Source organism: Colobus angolensis, unplaced genomic scaffold, assembly GCF_000951035.1.
Source record: "Colobus angolensis palliatus isolate OR3802 unplaced genomic scaffold, Cang.pa_1.0 Scaffold63, whole genome shotgun sequence".
Classification (NCBI taxonomy): Eukaryota; Metazoa; Chordata; class Mammalia; order Primates; family Cercopithecidae; genus Colobus; species Colobus angolensis.
Window position 1 is genome coordinate 155349 of NW_012119932.1, and position 9564 is coordinate 164912.

The 9564-nt window shown below is 42.3% G+C and overlaps 1 protein-coding gene across 1 annotated transcript in view; it reads right to left on the reverse strand.

The window, feature by feature from the left end:
* The window catches only part of APBB1IP (amyloid beta (A4) precursor protein-binding, family B, member 1 interacting protein), a 151513-nt gene extending 144276 nt beyond the window's left edge, over positions 1 to 7237 (reverse strand). The window contains exons 1-2 of the mRNA XM_011963901.1: positions 7126 to 7237; positions 6118 to 6320 (exon numbers count right to left, since the gene is read on the reverse strand). The gene's annotated coding sequence lies outside the window, so the exon portion shown is untranslated. The remainder of the gene's footprint in view (positions 1 to 6117; positions 6321 to 7125) is intronic.
* Positions 7238 to 9564: the final 2327 nt, after the last annotated feature.

Below are 9564 nucleotides of genomic sequence, written 5' to 3' on the forward strand. Positions count from 1 at the left end.
GCGCAGCTCATTTTTGTATTTTTAGTAGAGATGAGGTTTCACCATGTTGGCCAGGATGGTCTTGATCTCTTGATCTCATGATGCACTCATCTCAGCCTCCCAAAGTGTTGGGATTACAGGCCTGAGCCACCCCGCAGCCTATGTCCCATTTCTTAAACTGTGTAGCCTTGGGCAAACTTCCTAAACTCCCTTAACTGCCATTTCGAATTTGCAAAATAAGAGCAATAACAGTATCTTCTCAAATAGTTACCCTGCTCTTAGCCTTATATATAATAAGCACATCAGTATTCCCAATCGATACTTCATATCTACATCCAAAATTGAACTTCTAATCATCTCCACTCCAACTTGCCCACTTTAGTTGATGACAATTTCATCCTTCCACTTGTTTAGGCCACAGACTTCAAAGTCATCCTTGACTCCTCTTTCTCAAACTCCCCACATTCCTTCTGTTGGGAAATCTTGTTGGCTCTACCTTCAATATATACGCAGAATCCAACGCTTTGTCATGGGTTCCTTCCTTTCACCTCTGCTCCCCCAGGTTTATTCTCGAGCAGTCAGAGTGAGCCTTAAGTCAGATCACGTTATTCGCCTTCTCAGAATCCTGCAATGGCTCCTCCATTTCACTCGGTGTGAAAGTCAAAGTTTTATAATGGCCTCTGGAACCCCACATGATCTGCTATCTCCCTGCCTTTCTCGTACTTCTCCAACCACATCTATTTCTCTCTCCCTTGCTTATTTACCTCTAACTATGTGGACCTTCTCGTTGCTTCTCAAATCCCCAGATATGCCCCTGCCCTACAGCCTTGACCGTTCCCTGTGTTTGGAACACTGTTCCCCCAGATAGCCACTTGGTTAACTCCATTGCCTCCTACAAACCTTTGCTGAAATCCTCTCAATGAGGCCCAGTCTGACCACTTATCTCATATTGCAACTTCATCTTGCTTTTCATTTACTAATACCTATATTACTCACTTATTTATTATGCTTATTGATTAGCATCTGTATCTGCCCACCAGAATACATACTCCATAAATGCAGACATCTTTGTCTCTTTTGTTCACTGACATTCCTTGCATCTATCATAGTGCTTAGCAAACATTTTTGACTGAAAATGATTGAATTGTATTTAAACTGGAGATCTGGTCGGGCACAGTGGCTCATGTCTGTGATCCCAAGACTCTGAGAGCCCAAGTGGGAAGGATCACTTGAGCCCAGGAGGTTGAGACCAGCCTGGGCAACAAAATGAGACCCTGTCTCTACAAAAAAAATGTTAAAATTAGCTGGGCATGGTGACACGCACCTGCAATCCCAGCTATCTGAGGGGCTGAGGCAGGAGGATTGCTTGAGCCCAGGAGGTTAAGGTGCAGTGAGCCTTAATCATGCCGCTGCACTCTAGCCTAGACGCTGTCTCAAAAATGAATGAGTGAATAAATAAGTAAATAAATAGTGGCGATCACTTCCTAAGTTATATATTCTCTTTTTTTTTTGCCTCCTTTATTTATTTTCCTCATATAAGTTACTTTTTTTTTTCTGGACATGGAGTTTCACTCTTGTTGCCCCAGCTGGAGTGCAATGGCACAATCTCAGCTCACTACAGTCTCCACCTCCCGGGTTCAAGCGATTCTCCTGCGTCAGCCTCCCGAGTGGCTGGGATTACAGGCATGTACCACCACACCTGGCTAATTTTTTTGTAGTTTTAGTAGAAACAGGGTTTCACCACATTGGTCAGGCTGGTCTTCAACTCCTGACCTCACGTGATCCTCCTGCCTCAGCCTCCCAGAATGCTGGAGTCACAGGTGTGAGCCACCGCGCCCAGCCACATATTCTTTATTCCACTTAAAAATCATAGTTATTTGCTGATGATTCTTGGTCACTTTATCAATGTCTAAGGTAGCACAATTTCTGTGGTACTTACTATTATGGTACTTACTATTAACTATTTCTAATACATGTTGTTTTTATGCTATTCAATTAAAGTAAGCTGTCTTTACTGAACAGCACAAGCTACTTGTGACCACCCAGAGTCGGTGGGGAAACTGACTCCAGTCTACCATGCCAGTGTTCTTTAATCCCCAGTTTGACACCATCCTTTACAAATGTATGTACATGCTTCCTACAAGCTTTGTAAAAATTAGCACATTCAGAATAATGATCACCTCTAGCTGAGAAATGGGGGAATGTTATTGGAAGGAGACCAGGAAATGCCTTGGTAAATATTCTACTTCTTAAGCTGGGTAATAGGTACCTAGATGTTGGCTTTATTATTATTTGCTATGATTTATATATGTACATCATCTTTTGTAGATATGAAACATTTCATAACAAAACATGAAGGAAGAAATGAATTTAGTCATGATTCACTTGCTCTAATATCATTTTTTATTTCTCTCCAGTTTGATGTGATGTAGCTCTCTGGATGCAAACCTTCCAGTCAGTTTGCGGAAACACAATTGCTGGGTGATTTAGCGTGTATCCCCCATTCCAGCCCACAACCATCTCCCTGATGAATCTATGACAGGAGACTAAATAAAAAAGATCCCCAACAGAATCAGAAAAAAATATTAAATTCACTGCTTTGTTGATTTAATCCACCTAGCCGGCTGTCATGTGGGATTAGAATAAAATAAACACAAAAATGAAAACACACGGTTGCTAACAAAGCAGATTCTTTTTTCAAGACACATGTAAAGATAATAACTTCAAAGTTGATTATAATGTCTTGTCTTCCCAGGAATAACAAGACAAGTTCTTTGCTTGGTTTCCTTCTATTCATTCTTCTCCCCTGACTCTGGTTGGGGTAGACCAGGGACCCCGATATGTAGTCCCACAGCACTCAACTCTGGTTCCACATGGAATTCTACATGTCCTTTTACACCTAGTTACGTCTCCTCTTCTAGACTATAAACTCATTGTGGAAAGGCCCCAGGTTTTTTCATGGGTGCTACTATCAGATGGCCCAGTTCAAACAACAGCTCTGTTTCTTACTTCCTGCGTAAGTTTCTTACCCTTTCTGTGCTTTCATCTTGATATGACGATTAACAAGATGACACATCTAAATTAGTTAGTACAGGGCCTGGTAGTATTTATAAGTAAACATTATAATAATTGTTATTTACTATTACTATATGATGACCAAAGAGAAAACTGAGTTGACAGAGAAGAAAGAAAATAACTCTTATGATTCTTAATTATTCAAGTTCATGGTCAATGCTCAGGAAATGTTTGAAAACTGAGTCATGGAATCAAGCTCCAGAATATGTGGAATAATGAGAATGTTACCCCTCTGCTTGCTCATGCCTGAGGTTTGGGACCAGTGGAGCCAATGGGATCTCAGGGGCTTGTGACATTTCCATGGTACCACTCAGTGAAATTAATATATTCTGCACATTTAGCCAACATCTTCAGAGTCCTCATTTTGGAGTCACAAATTGGCTAGGAAATGATGGTGCAGTGGTGGCAGGTCACATCTTCTAGTCCCCCAAAGCTGTCCTCAGGGTCTGCCCTTCCACGCTGCAGGTACAATCTAGTCTCTTTAACTGGGTATAGGTGTAAAGGTATTCCTTCATGTGGCTAGTTCTCTCTTTGCAAGAGAAATCTAATGATTACTGTTCCGGATAGCTAGCAGTTTTCTCTAAAAGTCATGTTTCTCACGATAATTAAAAGTGTAATACATATTAAAAAATCCCCATGCAACCAGTGTAGAAACCTTACACCTTAAAATCTGGCATTTATTATGTACACGAATTTATAATAAATGCTTAAGCTTTAAGTGACTTGCCTCTTAGATGACATCAGTGACATAAAACACACACATACATTTTCATACTGAGAAAATACTAGTCGTGTTAATAAAAATTGTTGTATTTTGAGGTGAGAATTCCTAAGATCACTCTAGTCCCCATAAAATAAACTCAAGGGGTCCTATAAAATTGTAATGATTGTGGTCCAATAGGCTATGGAGGCAGACGATTTGTGGACTCACTAAAATGTTTTAGGCATTAAAAAATTAAAATAAAATTGAAGAGAATTAGAAGTAAATGAAAATAATAATGCTCTTTGAAAGTAAGATGGCTTAAAGAAAATTCAAAGTAGCATATCAAATAGACATTTATGGCAATGAACTTTAGAAGTAGCTCATTCTAATATTAATATGGACCTATTTAAAACTTTCACTGATGAGTGAAAAGGGGCAAATCAATAATGGATAACTGGAGAACATTCTTAGGATATAAAAATACAAAAAGTTTAATAAATACTATAAAACCTAGTAAGTATTGTGTTTAAGATTTAAAGTAATGCCATAAAGTAATTCTTATTACAAAGTTATATTTCTTGAGAAATGGCAATTGAAGGATTTCAAAATATTATATTGACCTGTTCAAGTTTGGGCTCTTTCTTATCTCAGTTTTCAAGTAAGATGAAAGTTTGCCTTTTTACCTATAGGCCGGATATTGACTGTGCTTTTACAGGAACTTCTCAGAAACAAAAGACCTCAAAGATGTTGATATTTCAGAATGTAAGAAAATCTGTTATCACGATTATGATTATTTTCTCCATTTTTAAAAAATTCATGATCAGCAATTCTAATGTTGCCAGTATTCCAGTTGGGACCAGTTCAAAGAATTATAGTGACTCCTCAATTGCTATTTTAAGGACAGACATAATGTAGTCCAATCATCTCACTTTACTGATGTTATCTGAAGTCCAGGGAGAAGTCATGCAAGTTAATCAAGATAATCTTTATCTAGTTGGGGCAGATATAAGAGCCAGAACCCAGGTCTCCTAAGAGCTAAGAAAAGACACAAATATTAGTAATTATTAATAGTCCAAGAATTAATAGTTTAAGTAATTAATAGTTTAAGGACACACATTATTAATAGTTTAAGGATGAAGTTAAATTTCTTAGACCTTTCACAACACGTTGAGCAGACAGGAAATACCTAGAAGAGACGTTACAAAGTATTTCTCAGCAGATCCTTGCTAATTTCGTCAGCCAGCATCACCGTCCTGGCCCATGTGCCATCCATTATTCCAGTGAGGTCAGAGGGAAAATCGCTGCTCTAGGTTTATGCAAAACGACAAACTTTTCTCTTCTGAAATTTCTGTCTGGAGACCCAGATTTTAAAAAGAATAGTAGCTAGTACAAGCGCCTTTGTTTAAACCACGTTATGCCACCAGAAAAAAACATCTCGAGGCGTAATAAACTCATGGGCCTTTTTCTTCCGTTACTTTCCTCTAGTACTCCGTCTCGTTAAGGATCACATTAAAAGTTCTTTTTGTAAAGCTATGCCCTGAGTGGCTCTAGGAAACACATTTCACGTTCCACAGAGGTATGAATGCTAAGAAATATCTTCCTGGAAGGAAAGTAAGAGGTACACTGGGCTAGGTCTTTGGCGGAACACCTGCGCAGAGATTCTTGGAGCCATTAGGACACCCTAGTTAGTTTCCTTCATTATATAAAAGGCCCTCTGAATATCCATTTCAAGCCAAATTACGAAACTTGTGCCTTGTGTCCAAATCTACCTTTATGGTATTTTAAAATGAAAATGAGAATAATTCAGGGGAAAACGTTGTTTTCAAAAAGAAGAAAGAGTTGTCCAAAAGTTTTAGAGGAAGGAAACTCTCTAAAATGCATTAGACTGCGAGCCACACTCAAATTCTCACACGGCTGGCATTTAATCTACAGTGCCCGAAAAGGCCCCTCAAGAATACCTCCAGATTCGGGTAGATTAGGGCTCCTGGACCTGCTGACCTGCTGACCTGCTGACCTGCTGGACTTGCAAGGGCTCATAGTAGTTCCCCGTTTGACCTTGCAGCAATTTCCTGGCCAGGAAATCTGTCAAATCTGATGCAATAGCTCGGGAAAAGGCAAGCCCGAACCCCAAACCCCCACACCCCGACCCTCGCGAGTCGGGTCCAGTGTGAACATCAGCGGAGGGGACCCTGGGGACCCGCTGCGCTCGAGGGCCACGCCGGGGGACGCGCGTTCACGAGGCCAGAGCCTGGAGTTGCGCCCGGCGTCGGACCCGATGGGCTTGACGAACGGGTTCCTTACAGCCCGGATGGGCCCGTGCTGGCGCTCCTAGGGCTCCCGGGACCGGGAGCACCACTTACCTCGACTGCTCTGCCGAGCGCTGCGGGGGCGCGGGAAGGCGGCGGGACTCGGGCCGGGAAAGCCACGCGCGGTGCAGACGGCCGCACCCGGGCTCCAGGTCGCTACCCCAGGGAGGAAGTGCTGTCAGTCCTGCCCTTCCCACGCAGCGCGCAGACGTGTGGCGCTATCCGAGCTGCTTTGCTCCGACGTGCAAGGAGGGCCCCTGGTTAGAGACAGTGGGACAGACAAGCATACGCGTGAAGGACTCCGAGTTAGGGGCTGCTTTCTCCCACTCTCCGAGTCTGCGCCTGATTTTCTATCCCCCAGCCCACCCCTACTACACAACAACTTTGAAGGGATTTTTTTTTTTTTTAATTCTGGGAAACGTTGCGCCTTCCTCTCTCATCCCTCGCCTACCTGAGCCGCGCGCGCCCTTCTCTCAGCAGCGTCTCCTGGCGAATGGATCCATTTTGCAGCCTAGACGCAAGAGGGACTAAGGGACTTGGGGCCAAGTGATGGTTCCACCATAGGCTGAGAGGCCGATTTATGTTGCAACGGTCTGCCTAAGTGTTTACTTCAGCACTTTCTGGGCTTCCTCTTTTGGGCCGATTGTGCAAGGCTTCCCGGCCGCCTGCAGCCCGCCCTCAGGGGACGTGGTGCAGGGCTAGACTGGCAACACGCGCGTCCCGGCCCGGAGTTCAGCTGTCTCTCGGGTGGGAGTGGAGGAAGGGCGCACTGAGCAGAGGCCCTTTCTCAGCCAGCAGATTGGTAACCTCACCCTCCTCCCTCCTCCCCACGTTTAAACACGCTCAGTTGGCGGGCCGGGGTGTAGAGGAATGGCACTATCATGCATTGCTAGTAGAAATCCAAAATGGTCTGAACCTCGTGGAAGAGAATTGAGCAATATCTATTTAACTTATGTATGGATTCGCCTTTTGACCCCGTCATCCCACTTCCAGGAGTGTAAAAACGAAGATCTGCTGATGAAAATAAGTAATGCACACAGCACAGGGCATTCGTGGACTCACTATTTGCAATAGCAAAGGACTGGCTGGAAATAGCACCTGTCAGTTGGGAGTGGAGTTTCCTGAGAGAAAGTTGCTGGAGAGATCTGAAAATACGAAAGTTAAAATCAGTTATGATTTGTAAATGCGGTTGAATAACCCTCCCCTTCTCCTTTACAGCTGTGTCTTCAAAGGCTTATATGTCGGGGAAGGTGGTGAAGATATAAAGACAGAAATTAGATGCATGTGTTAATTAGGCAATTTCAAATAGTTCTGTCATTTATTTAATAAGAAACTATTTCCTAAGCACCTACACTTCTAAGAACAATGAAAATAGAGGGAACAATTTCTGCTCTCATGCATGGTGCATTCTATTTGGTAGAAAGCAGACAATAAATTAATATTTAACATGTCAAGGAATGTAAGTGTTTTTGAGGGAAGTTAAAAGGTGAGGGACAGAGAGTGATGGGCATGGTGATGGAGTGGCTATATTAGGGTAAATAAACGATAAATAAATAGAAAATATAATTTCTCATGATTTTCTTGATAAGTTTCTTTTCTCTAGCTTTCTTTATTGTAAAAATACAGTATTTATTTAAATACATATAATATGTGTTAATTGACTGTTTATGTTATCAGTAAGGCTTCTGGTCAACAGTAGGCTATTTGTGGTTAAGTTTTGGGGGAGTCAAAATTATACATGAATTTTCAACTGTGCAGCAGTTTGGTACTCTTGAAACCTGGCATTGTTCTGTTACAGTAGGTAACTAGTCAGGCATGAGCAGGACAGGAGAGGGCTCCCCCCATCCCCTACCAGGAATGTCAGGTGACCATCAGGTGATGATCAAGCAGTTGTTATCTCTAAAATAATAATTGGCCATAGCCAATTATTAGCCTTACTGATAACATAGTCGTTTAACACATATTATGTTATGTGTATTAAATACTGTATTTTCACAACAAAATAAGCTAGAGAAAAGAAACTATTATTAATAAAATCATAAGGAGAGAAAATACATTATTATTTATTTATTATTTATTTATCCTAATTAATATAGCACCAGGGAAAGGCAGTCTCCCAATAGATAGAAACACCTGAAACTGGTGTTTCTGTCTGGTAAGTGACACTTGAGCTAGATCTAAATGGCATGAGAGATTAATCCACATTGAGTTCTTAGATGGGAATATTCCAGGCAGAAGGAACAGCACATTCAAAGACCCTGAGTTAGGAGAGCACTTAAGATACTGGAAAAACACCAAGGAAGTTAGTACAGCTGAGCAGAGTGAGATAGGAGGGACAGATAGGAGATGGGATCAAAGAGGAAATGGGGCCCAGCTATGTGTTATTTGGGAGCTGTGGAAGAGAATTTGATGTGAGTGAGATGGAAAGCCAGTGGAAGGTTCTGAGCAGAGTTGTAAGTGCTACATAGAATGTAAAATCAAACAATGAGAGTGACTTTCTTGGGACAGGGAAAGTGGTCAAGGATCAGATCACCTCTTTACAAAGTAATGAGAAGGGGCAGCCATTCAGAAACTTGGGAAAGGATTCTAAGAGAAGGAAGAGCAAGAAGAGGGGTTGAGATAGGAACACAGGAAGTTCAAAAGAAGGCAGGCCAGTGTGCCTGGAATGTTCTCAAAGAGTAGGACAGCGATAGTAGATGGGGACAGAGAGGTAAGCAGGAACCAGAACAAGCAGAACCTTGTAGCCAGCGCTGAGAACTTCAGGTTTTATTCTAATTGCAATGGGGCTACTGGAATGTATTTAGCAACTGAGTGCATGATTTGACTTAAGCAACAAGCCATCCTGCCAGTTGGTGATTTTTCATCCTGCCAGTTGGTGAAAATCAATTGAAGCAAGAGAAGAGCGATTGCTCAGAGGCTGTGGTCATAGTCCAGATGAAAGATGATAGTAGCTTTATTAGTATTCTAACAGTAGAGATGGTGAGAAGAGTTTGGAATCAAGATACAGTTTTCAAAATAAAACCAAGGCTTGGCACAGTTGCTCGTGCCTGTAATATCAGTGCTTTGGGAGGCCAAGGTGGGAGGATCACTTGAGGCCATGAGTTCAAGACTAGCCTGGGCAACGTAGCAAGACCCTATCTCTACAAAAATGGGGAAAAAAATTAGCTGGGCATGGTGGCTTGTGCCTGTGGTTCCAGATGCTTGGGAGACTGAAGCAGGAGGATTGCTTGAGCCCAGGAGTTCAAATCTGCAGTGAGCTCTGATGATGCCACTGTACTCCAGCCTGGGCAACAGAGCAAGACTATAAAAAAAAAAACAAAAATAAAAACAAAAAAAACCCACCTAGCACAGTGGAACCCATAGCTTTTGCTGATGAGTGGGCTGGGAAATGGGGTGGGAGTAAGGGAGTGGCAGAGGGATTGGAAACTGAATGGAAACTGGTATGACTGGAGTTCTGGAAGGTCTGGTTAGAGGTAAGTTCAGTAGGGGCAAGCCATGTAG